Here is a 12,865-nt window from a genome sequence, read left to right as displayed (position 1 = left end):
ACGAGGCCTAGAGGCCACCTCGTCCTCCACCCGTGTCGTGCTTAGAGCGGCGCGTCTACGTGGAGGTCGAGACTACCCGCCAGTTCGCGGAGTCCGACGTGCCTCTACCCTAGCCTGACGTCCACCTTCCCCATGGGTGGAATCTAAATCAAGCGCGGGTGCTGGTGCCCACCACCCCCCGCGCGGGCTTGCTCGCTGGCGGGAGATCCTGCGGAGGTGAGCTAACTTGCCGCCCGACCTGAGGTGCGACCCGGCCTAACCCGTGGACTCTCCGCTATGGGGTAGCTGGTTCGAGGTTGAGCATGAGGAGCGGCGCACCGGCATTGATGCATACCTTAAAGACCTCAAGGACGAGGACGTCGACCACGAGGTGCAGGAGGCGGCACACCATGCACCATGCACCGCCACCTCCACCGGTTGCCATGAAGGAGGAGCTATCGGAGTGGCCGCAGCGACATCACTACGATGGCTTTGTCTTCCCCACGCTGCGCCCTGGCGGTCCTGATTGGGGGCAGTAGGTCGAGGCCGTCAGGAACTACGTGGATCCTGTCCCGTGGGTTCCGTCGCTGGCTCTAGAGGCCTACAACCAGGCCGTGAAGTAGGAGGACCCGCCAGAGGAGGACAACAACAGCGGCGGCGACTACAAGCCGATGGAGGTGGCCATCTGTCGTTCCATCCTCGTCTCCGAGGTGGAGGACCAGGTCAAGTCGATTGGCCTCGAGGAAGCCATCCAGTTGTCGCAGAAGGCGGCCGCACCAGCGCCCCCACCTCCACCCGACAGCTGAGCAGCTGCCCCTCCCTCTTCCTCTGCCCGATGTGTGGCTGCCGCCATAGGTCTTCATTAACCTCGGCAACGAGGACTAGATGCCGGCGGCGACTAGAAGCTGTCTCCCCCTTTGTTTTTCTTATTTTTTTAAAGTTGTAAAATGGGCTCCTATATATATTAAACATATGTGTTTTCTTTTTTGGTGGGCTTTTTTTGCGGAGGGGCATTGGGGCCGCTGCCACCCGCATACGGACGCCAGCCTGTTTCGTGTATGCGGACCGCCGCATCAGAACGGACAATTTTGCAGGGTGTTGGAGATGGTGCTGAGCAACCGTTTGCATCCTCGCGGTCGAAAAATGCGCCCGCACCCTGCTCCAGCTGGGCGATGCATAATGATCGGGCCGTCCGCGTCCCAAAAATGCGGCACGTTTACGTTTCCGCGGTCGCGCCAAGTGACCGCGTTGGTTGCATTCGGGCCCGCTAGGCAGTGACTAAGTAAGCAAAATATTTCCTCATTGCTATTGATTGGCCAAAAGGACCATCTTTACAAAGATAGTTAGTCGAGTTAACCTAAAACTACAACGGCCGTACCTACCACGGCCGGGGTTACTCGAAGTCGCGTAGCCTACTACTGGCCGCAAGAGGGGTCGGCGCCGTCGTCGAAGCGCGACCGCCTAACGTACTCGCGCTGCGCACGCCACCGATCGGACATCTCGTCCTGCTGCCTGCGGCGTTCTAGGGCCTCGGCCAGAGAAGAGTCCTAGTGGACTCTCTTCACCGCCGCCATTTAGGCGTGGTAGCGGGCCCTATCCCTAGCCCCTGCCGCCTCTGCATCATCCCTGGCGGCGATGGCGTCCCCTCCGCGCGACCGAATCTAGGTCGGAGTACAGGTAAGCCCGACTCATGGAGATCGCATGGTTGCGAACTTCCTCCTAAACTGCCCGAGTGAGCGGAGCCCGCTGGTCGCCGCCGAACTCGAAGCGGATGTGGTTGTCCTTGTCGTTGGTGGCGATGTCATGGATGGCGACATCTGCGGGTGGGGCCACCGACAACGGAAGAGCCGCCGCAAGGGCGGCACTAGCCGCCGCCATCTCCGCCCACACATCGGAGAGCTCCGCCCTAGAGCTCCGCCATGGCCGCCGCCCGCCGTTGACGTTCTAGCGCACTCCATGCCGCCTCCGCCTCCCGGTCCAGCTGGTCGGCCTGAAGGGCGTTTGCGGCGAGCTGCTCCTCATCGAACGCATCCATCGCGCGGAACTCGGCGAGGTCCGCATCATCCGGGTAGACTTGGCGGGCCATGTGAACAACGCGAGCCTAGGTGCGGTTGTGCTCATCCATGGATGGATGCTAGGGTTTAGGTTGAGGTGTTCCCGTCGGCCCCGCCGGCGCACACCATATATAGGCACGGCGGGGCGGGAAACAGCGTTCGTGCGCAGGTAGTTTCCCGCGCGCGCGAAATGTCGGCGAAACGCACCAATCTGTTGTTGCGCACGGGAACCACCGTCATCGCATGGGAACCGGTAATCGCCGGCGGCATGCCTCGACGGGACGTGAAACCGCCATTACCGAACTTGACGGTGCTAGTGCTAAAAAATGGGTCCGCACTGCTGGGATACCCGACGCAAACGGTTATTTCGGGCTGTATGATGTCCGCGAGCCGACGCAAACGAACAAGCACGAATAATTTGGAACGTCCGAAATGCCCCTTACAACCGTGTGCAAATGCTATGGACAGAACAGAAACTACGCTGTCAGTGAGATCCAATGAGATCCCCATACTTTGCGCCTGACGATGAGCAGCCGCAGGATCTCTTCTCTCTCCTGTCACCAACCAACGTTAGAGGACAATGCAATCATTATTCATTCCATTCCATTTCATCGGATCTGAACTGACTGAAGGACACATGCGCTAGTAAACCATCAGTACAAACACACATAGGAGTACAGACCGATACAGTCGCACACTGCTGCTGCCTGCATCTTTGTTTGTTACTCCTATCTGAGTATCTGACAAGAAGCTGCCCATGGGGAAGCCATGTCTCAGCTCTCGACGCTAAAATAACGGCACAGGAAAAGCTAAGCAGAAGAAGAAAACAAGATTCATCAAATCGGGACCGGCTCTAAACTGAAGAGAGAAAGCAAACGGGGTTGCTGCCGGCATGGACGGATGGTTCATCTAGAAGATCTTCTACTGGGGTGGGCGCGACCGCTTGTTGTACCCCTTGGCGGCGTCGGCGGCCCTGGCGGCGGGGGTGCCCTTGGCGAAGGCGTCCGAGAGGTCGGAGTAGAGGCTGCCGATGCGCGCGATGTTGCTGTTGAGCTCGCGGATGAGGGCCACGTTGCGGTTCAGGTCGCTGTCCTCGCCGGACTCCTGGTTCTGCTTGATCTCCTGGATCAGCACCCGGTTGTGCTCTAGGATGCCCTGCACCTGTCCGGAGCACCGCTCAAACGCCTGCACCGCCTTCCCGTTCTCGGCTCCTCCCCCGTTTGGAACCGCCTCCCCGCCGCCGCTGCTGCCGTTCTCCATCCCGGCCTGCCTCTCTGCCTCGCCCTGATCTAGTTCTGTGTATGGAAGGAGGAAGATGGGTGTTCGGCGTGGGGGGTCGTCACGAGGAGAACGAGAGAGAGACACGACGTGGAGGAGAATTTATCGTCGTGCTCGGGATGCGTGTTGCAACGGGTCCTGAGATCTTTCGACGGGGTGAAACGGGCTTTATTTCAGGGGGAAAGCGCCAAGATTAGGTTTCGCTTTTTCCATCGAGCGGCCCGGCTCATCTCTCTAAGCCTCGTTCAGCAGGCAAGGATAGAAGTGTATGATCTGAAGTGTTTCGGGTGAAGACAAGTGTTTTGGGTGGTATCGCATGAACTCTCTAGCTTTTCAGGGCGAGGTAGCTATCGGGAGGGAGCAAAAACTCGAACTGTAAACCCGGTCTGTAGCTTCCTCTTCGGAATGGCCTGCAGCAGTGCAGCAGCTCGTAGAGCTCGATCACGAGCGCCACAACAGGCCACGCCTGCAGTAAAGTTCGTCCTCATTTTGATCGCGAGAAAAAACGCGAGGGGGGGGGGCTAGCGTTTTTATTCACACTTGTATCGGTAGGTCTTGTACAAATACCTGGGGCTCACTGGTGGAAAAACAGGCTTCCGGGAAGCCCCATAAGTCGCGAAGGTAAAGGAACCGCGACTAATGGGGTCTTTAGTCGCGGTTCGTGTGGCGAACCGCGACCAAAGGCCTGGGCCCAGGGCGCACGGTGGCCAGCTGGTGCACGTGGGGGGCTTTAGTCGCGGTTGGCCAGCCCAACCGCGACTAAAGGTGCCGAAGGCCTTTAGTCGCGGTTGGCCGAGCCAGCCGGGACTAAAGCCCCTCCCCTATATATACCCATCCAGCAGCCAACACTTAGCCATTTGGAGCCATTCTCTTCACAAACTTCACAAGTGAGTGTTAGGTTTGCTTTTGGTTCCTCTTATGCACATAAGGTGTTTGATGAAATGCCCCAAGAGCATGAAACAAACATGATATGAAGTGTTGGAGTCACACTTGAGCTTTCTCATTTATTTTTTCCTCCTCGATCGCGGTTAGCAACTTGAACCTTTGATGTGTCATTGATAAAATATGCATGTGTGTGTAGTTCATTATTTAATTTATATTGTTTGTAGCTAGTTAGTTTAACAAATGCATGATGGTTAATTATATATTTTATATTATAATAATGCAGATGAATCGGCAATGGATGTACGGTAACCGACTCTCCGGCGAGTTCAGTACGGGTTTGAAAGATTTCCTCGTAGTGGCTAATGCGAACAAGCGGGGGGTTTTGTTATCTGTCCATGTGTTAAGTGTAAGAATCGGAAGGGTTACTCTTCCTCAAGAGATGTTCACATGCACCTGCTTCGGCACGGTTTCATGCCAAGCTATAATTGTTGGACCAAGCATGGAGAAAGAGGGGTTATAATGGAAGAAGATGAAGAAGGGGATGATTTCAATGATGAAAGCTATCTTTCTCATTTCGGTGATACTTTCATGGAGGATGCTGAAGGTGAAGGGGAAGGTGAAGAAGAGGCACGTGATGATCCCGTTGATGATCTTGGTCGGACCATTGCTGATGCACGGAGACGCTGCGAAACTGAAAAAGAGAGGGAGAATTTGGATCGCATGTTAGAGGATCACGAGGAAGGCGCTGTACCCCGGATGCGACGATGGTCCGAAAAAGCTGGGCTGCACACCTGGATTTGCTGAGATGGAAGGCACAGGCAGGTGTAGCTGACTCGGCATTTGAAAACTTGCTGAAAATGTTGAAGAATATGTTTCCAAAGAATAACGAGTTGCCCGCCACTACGTACGAAGCAAAGAAGGTTGTCTGCCCTCTAGGTTTAGAGGTTCGAAGATACATGCATGCATCAACGACCGCATCCTCTACCGCGGTGAATACGAGAATTTAAATGAATGCCCGGTATGCACTCGCATTGCGTTATAAGATCGGAGGCGATGACCCTGGTGACGATGTTGAGGGCCGAAACCCAGGAAGAGGGTTCCCGCCAAGGTGATGTGGTATGCTCCTATAATACCACGGTTGAAACGTCTCGTTCGGGAACAAAGAGCATGCCAAGTTGTTGCGATGGCACAAAGAGGACCGTAAGTCGGACGGGGAGTTGAGACACCCCGCGGATGGAACGCAATGGAGAAAGATCGACGAGAGAGTTCAAAGATTTTGCAGCTGACGCAAGGAACATAAGATTTGGTCTAAGTACGGATGGCATGAATCCTTTTGGCGAGCGAGCTCCAGCCATAGCACCTGGCCCGTGACTCTATGCATCTACAACCTTCCTCCTTGGTTGTGCATGAAGCGGAAGTTCATTATGATGCCGAGTGCTCATCCAAGGTCCGAAGCAACCCGGCAACGACATCGATGTGTACCTAAGGCCATTAGTTGATGAGCTTTTACAGCTGTGGGGCAGACCTGGTGTCCGTGTGTGGGATGAGCACAAAGAAGAGGAATTTGACCTACGAGCGTTGCTTTTCGTAACCATCAACGATTGGCCCTGCTCTTAGTAACCTTTCGGGATCTGTCAAATAAGGGATACAATGCATGCACGCACTCGCTTACATGAGACCGAAAGTGTACATTTGCCAAATTGTAAGAAGAACGTGTACCTTGGGCATCGTCGATTTCTTCCGAAAGGTCATCCGATAAGAAAGAAAGGCAAGCATTACAACGGCAAGGCGGATCACCGGCCGAAGCCTGCGGAACACTACTCGGTGCTGAGGTATTTGATATGGTCAAGGGTTTGAAAGTCATCTTTGGAAAGGGTCCTGGCGGACAATCGGTTCCGAAGGGAGCCGACGGGCACGTAGCCATGTGGAAGAAGAAATCTATATTCTGGGAGCTAGAATATTGGAAAGTCCTAGAAGTCCGCTCCGCAATCGACGTGATGCACGTTACGAAGAATATTTGCGTGAACATCCTAAGCTTCTTGGGCGTGTATGGGAAGTCAAATGATACAAAGGAAGCACGGCAGGACCGGCAAAGTTTGAAAGACCCCGATGACAAGCATCCGGAACGGTTTCAAGGTCGTGCCGGCTACGCTCCGACCAAAGAAGAGAAGGTCATCTTTTTTGAATGCTCGAGCAGGTATGAAGGTCCCGTCAGGATTCTCGTCCAATATAAAGGGAATAATAAACATGGCGGAGAAAAAGTTCCAAAACCTGAAGTCTCACGACCGCCACGTGATTATGACGCAATTGCTTCCGATTGCTTTGAGGGGCTCCTGCCGGAAAATGTTCGAGTAGCCATTGTGAAGCTATGTGCATTCCTCAATGCAATCTCTCGAAGGTAATCAATCCAGAAGTTCTACCACGGTTACGGAACGATGTGATCCAATGTCTTGTCGGTTTCGAGTTGGTGTTCCCGCCATCCTTCTTCAATATTATGACGCACCTCCTGGTTCACCTAGTCGATGAGATTTCCATTCTCGGTCCTGTATTTCTACACAATATGTTCCCCTTCGAGAGGTTCATGGGAGTATTAAAGAAATATGTTCGTAACCGTGCTAGGCCGGAAGGAAGCATCGCCAAGGGCTATGGAAATGAGGAGGTAATTGAGTTTTGTGTTGACTTTGTTCCCGACCTTAAGCCGATTGGTCTTCCTCAATCGCGGCACGAGGGGAGACTAAGTGGAAAAGGCACGATCGGAAGGAAATCAATGATATGTATGGACGGCCATTCTCCGATCGAAGCACACCACACAGTTCGACCAATTCCAGCTTGGTGGCTCCGTACTTTGAGAAACACAAGAATATTTTACGCTCGGACAACCCCGGGAAGCCCGAATCCCGGATTAGGAAGGCCCACATGGAGACTTTCGGCAGTTGGTTGAGAAAACATTTAATGAGTGACAATAAGGTTGTAGATCAGTCTGTACATGTTGGCCAAGACACCATCTTCGACTATAACGACTTTCCAAGGGTACGAGATAAATGGGAATACATTTTACACGATCGCCCAAGATAAAAAGAGCACCAACCAAAACAGTGGTGTCCGCTTTGATGCAAGCAACCGAGAATGGGCAAAAGGTCACATATTATGGTTACATAGAGGAGATATGGGAACTTGACTATGGACCCTCCTTTAGGGTCCCTTTGTTCCGGTGCAAATGGTTCAAGCTAACAGGAGGTGGGGTAAAGGTGGACCAGCAATACGGAATGACAATGGTGGATTTCAACAATCTTGGTTACCTTGACGAACCATTCGTCCTAGCGAAAGATGTCGCTCAGGTTTTCTATGTGAAGGACATGAGTAGCAAACCGAGGAAACGGAAAGATAAGAAAACGATCAGTACATCATGCGATGATCCAAAGCGCCACATTGTTCTTTCAGGGAAAAGAAACATCGTGGGAGTGGAGGACAAGACGGACATGTCGGAAGATTATAATATGTTTGCTGAAATTCCGCCCTTCAAAGTGAACACCGACCCAAGCATTAAGTTAAATGATGAGGATGCTCCATGGATACGGCACAATCGTAAGCAAGCAGGGACACAAGGGAAGAAATGATGTGTAATAATTTATTATTGTACCAAACTTTGTTGAATGAATCATGTGAATTATATTACCCGTGATGTGTTTAATTGGTGTCCATTTTCGAATGATTCAATTGACTCGAGATAGCAACGATGATACATGAAATTTGGAGTGACTAAGTCATACTCCTGCATACATGAAATTTGGAGTGACTAAGTCATACTCCTGCATATAGGAAATTTGGAGTGACTAAGTCATACTCCCGCATATAGGAAATTTGGAGTGACTAAGTCATACTCCCGCATACATGAAATTTGGAGTGATTTAGTCATACTCCTGCCTAGGCGTATAATATGCATACTCGTAGTCTTCATAGCCGCCGCCGTTGTACCGGTAGTCGTCGCCTTCTAAGTTGCCGGCGTCGTCGTCCGCTGCTGTCGTCGCTGTCGTCGGGCGGCGCTCGTGGCTCGAACCGAGGGTAGCGCAGGCGGGGGATATCGCCGGCCGTGATGTAGTCCATGACGCCTGCGGAGTCCGGCCGTACCACCATAGCCGACGGCCGGCCTCGTGGAAGTTTCCGGGAGGCGGACCGTCCTCCTCATACTCGGCGAGCGCCCTCTCACGCCGATTGATGAAGAAGGCGTCCCAAGTATGCTGGTTATCGGGATGCCGGCGGGGATTCATCCGCTGCTCCGGCGTGAGGTCGAGGTAGTAGTGATTCGTGATGGCCGCCCGGCGCGCAGCACTCGAGGGACGGGAGGGACCGGCACGCCGCCGGCGCTTAGGCTCCAGCCGGCAGGGACGCGGTAGCCCGGAGGGCAAGGGTAGTTCGAGGCGCAAAGCTCCTCCACCTGCGGGTAGGTTAGAGTGGGTGCGGTGGAAGCCATGAGAGAGTGATGAGAGATTGTAGAGATGTGATGCTGGCCAAGCCGGGCTACCTATATGTAGTGACAAATGGCGGGAAAAATGGGAGCGGGAAGACAGGAGGCGGGAAGAAAGAGGCGGGGAGAAAGTGGCGGGAAGAAATTGGCGGGAAAAAATTTGACGGGAAGAAAGAGGCCGAAGAAATTGGCGGGAAACAATTGGCGGGAAGAAATGGCGGGAAGAAATGGCGGGAAGACGAGGAGGGAAGAGGGGGTCGGCGGAAAGAGGCGGGAAGAGGGGGCCAACGAACTTTTATGAATTTTTTGGTATATTATTTGTATTTTTAACATTTTGAAATGAATTAGTTTTATTTTTCTGAATTTTTTGATATATTATTTGTATTATTAACATTTTGAATTGAATTAGTTTTATTTTTCTGATTTTTTTGGTATATTATTTGTATTTTTAAAAATTTGAATTGAATTAGTTTTATTTTTATGAATTTTTTGGTATATTATTTGTATTTTTAACATTTTGAAATGAATTAGTTTTATTTTTCTGAATTTTTTGATATATTATTTGTATTATTAACATTTTGAATTGAATTAGTTTTATTTTTCTGATTTTTTTGGTATATTATTTGTATTTTCAACATTTTTGAAATGAATTAGTTTTATTTTTCTTAATTTTTTGATATATAATTTGTATTTTTAACATTTTGAATTGAATTAGTTTTATTTTTATGAATTTTTTGATATATTATATGTACTCTCAACATTTTTGAAACGAAATAATTTCGAAAAAGTCTTTAGTCGCGGTTGGCGAGGCCAACCGCGACTAAAGGTCGGTTTCCGCGGGAACCGAAAAGGTGCGAAAGAAGGCTTTAGTCGCGGTTGGGGTTACCAACCGCGACTAAAGCAGTACTTTTAGTCGCGGTTGGTAACCCCAACCGCGACTAAAGCCCCGACGGTATAAATACCGCGAGGGCGGACGGCGGTTCGGTCTTCGTCTTCTCCGTCGATCCGTGAAGCTTCTCCGCACGTCGCCGCCCTCGCTCGCCTGCTCGGCCGACGCCGTCGAGCTGCCCCCGCGCCTCCGCACGTCGCCGCCCTCGCCGCCCGCCGCCATCAACGGCCGCAGCCGCCGCCGCCCTCGAGCGACCTCGCTGCCCCGGCCCGGCGCCCCCGTACGTACGTGCCGTCGACTCGCCGCGCCGCGCGAACTCTCCGGCCGCACACGCGCTCGCCGCACACGCCGCCGCCGCAGTACACGCCGCCGCAGTACACGCCGCCGCGAGTGCACGTCGCCGCCTCTCGAACCGCCGCCGCCCACCGCCGCGCGGGAGAGAGATCGAGGGCGCTGCGCGGGCGTGCCGGCGCCCGGCCCGATCTCATTTTTTTTTGTTTTTTTTTGTTTTTGCTAACTAAAATTGTAAACTAAAATTGGACTTCAAAAGATTTTGGAAAAAAACTAAAAATTGACTTAAACGAATTAACTTGTTGTTAATTAAAATTGTAAACTAAAATTTGCCTAAAAAACTAAAATTTGACTAAAGTGGGCCGGTGAACCAAATTAACTTGTTGTTAATTAAAATTGTAAACTAAAATTTGCCTAAAAAACTAAAATTTGACTAAAGTGGGCCGGTGAACCAAATAAACTTGTTGTTAATTAAAATTGTAAACTAAAATTTGACTAAAAAACTAAAATTTGACTAAAGTGGGCCGGTGAACCAAATAAACTTGTTGTTAATTAAAATTGTAAACTAAAATTTGACTAAAAAACTAAAATTTGACTAAAGTGGGCCGGTGAACCAAATAAACTTGTTGTTAATTAAAATTGTAAACTAAAATTTGACTAAAGTGGGCCGGTGAACCAAATAAACTTGTTGTTTCATCACAATATGTAACTTGTTGTTTCATCACAATATGTAACTAAAGTGGGTGAACCAAATAAACATGTTTGATGAACCAACAAAAAACGAATTACATGTTAGAGGAGACGGGATCCCATGACACGAAAGAAGTCCGGTGGGTTGCATCATGCATATATAAGCTAACGACGGACTAGTCGGCCAATCCCACCACCGCACAGCCACAGCAAACAGGGATGGGGTAATGGGGATAGGAGAACACACGGCACCGCCACTGCGCTTTTGCCACCGCCGCCCTTTCGCCACCGCCACCGCGCGCTACCTTCCGCCGCCCCCCTTTCGCCACCGCGACCCCGCATATACCGCGACACCCTCTCCCACCCTTTCCTCGCCCCCTCCTTTTGGCACCGCCCTTTCGCCACCGCCACCGCCCCCTTCTTCACTTAATTAATTTGTTTTGACTACATGTTTTCGGGACCGACATATGGCGGACGATAGAGGTGACCCGATTCTGGACAACTATGATCCGGACGCTGAAGACCATATGTTCGGCATCATAAAAGGCGATATTCCTTTTGTGCCGACCGGAGAAGAAGAAGATGATATCGCTTCTTATCTGAACTTTGAGTGTGAAGATGAAGGGCGCCGTCAGCAAGCAGATGATGCCGAAGAAACGTCGATAAACGACGATCTTCAATTGGAAGTAGCAACCACCTCCGGCGCCGAGGTATATATATATATATACATATTGAGCGTCTGGTGATACAACTAACTGATTTGAATAAATGTGTGTGTACTAACGCGCGCGACTCTCTTTCTTATTTTAGCCCTCGGCCGGATCGTCTGAAAAATCGAGTACGTCGTCGTCAAAGCGTGGCGCAACCAAGACGATGAAACCAGGAGAAACATGCACCATCGATGTTGTCGACGAAGAAACCGGCAGGCCGCTGGAGCCCAGCAAGAACGCCACCAAGTTTGTCAGCCAATGCGGAGCCGTTGTTAGAGACAACGTCTCGATCACCCGCCAGAGTGGAATGAGCCAAAGAAGGCACGTGTTGGTTTCACTTTTGTCGAACAGAGAGAAAAAAAGATTGCTTCAAAAAGCTTATGGAACATTTCGTTCTACCTCCGAATACCGCAAATACGATGAGGAGGGTAACAAGATTGCGGAAAACAAGAAGAGGCGCAAGCTAGTCAAACAGTTCGCTCTTTCTAGGATGGCCAACGCATTCGGAAATACAAGCAAAATCTAGCCCATGACTTTGTCAACCAGGGCAAGACTCCGGATTTCAAAGGACAATATGAGAAACTGCAACATGATTGGCCAGAATTTGTGAAGCAAAAGAAATCGGAGCAGTTCCTTGAACTATCGAAAAAAATAAGGAAAATGCGGCCAAGAAGGAGTACAATCATAAAATGGGGCCAGGAGGGTATCGCTTTGGCAGCCTAAGTGGGAGAAGATGGAGAACGAGCTGAGGGCGCGAGGAATCTGGTCCAGTACGGAGGGATGGGACCCAAGGGCCAAAAGCTGGTGGTACGGGCATGGGGGATCGGCGAACCCGGAGACAGGGGAGTGTGTTTACCAGGGCAAAATAATTACACCCACCCAAAACCTTATTGAGGCAATGAGGGATGCTCAAGAGGGGAGGATCAGGTTCAACAGAGAGAACGATGCCACGACAAAAGCCCTCGGGAATCCCGAACACGGAGGACGTGTACGAGGCATGCCCGGGGACATTTCGTGGAAACTAGGGTTCCCCGTAAAGATGACCCGTACGGTTACGTAGCCGTAAGAGAAAGATGGATCGGGATGCGGATGTTGTGGCGAAGTTGGTAACGGAAATGGATGTGATGAAGAAAACCGTGAGTGTACTAGTCGCCGAAAGAGATGCAGCTCGGGCGCAGCATGAAGATCATCCAATGGATCTCGGAAGCCAGCCAGCGGAGAAGAAGCGGCGTGGCTTCCACGGAGGCCTCACCGGCTGGTGCACCGACGATCGAAATTACCGCACCGGAGCCTCAGCTGGTGGTCGAGGTTACCGCACCGGAGCCTCCTCGCTACCCCGTGGACGATATAAAGGAGATGAAAGCATGTCATCTCGTATTATCCTATCGGGAACATGTCCATGAAGGTAGCCATCGGCGAGTGCTTTACCACTGGAGCACTCCACCACAACAACCCCATTCAAGATGGCTATGCTCGTGTCACGGTGGAGGAGATAGTCCAAGGGTTTGAGGACCCGGACATTGACATTGCTACACCCGAAGGGGTGAAAAGACTTGGAGATGTCAAGCGCCAGTTCATTCTATGGCAGAAGAAATTTATCAAGTTTCCAGGCGAGGCGCCAACA

The sequence above is a fragment of the Lolium rigidum genome, chromosome 5, assembly GCF_022539505.1.
Source record: "Lolium rigidum isolate FL_2022 chromosome 5, APGP_CSIRO_Lrig_0.1, whole genome shotgun sequence".
NCBI classification, from domain to species: Eukaryota; Viridiplantae; Streptophyta; class Magnoliopsida; order Poales; family Poaceae; genus Lolium; species Lolium rigidum.
Note: the sequence above shows the minus strand (reverse complement) of the source record.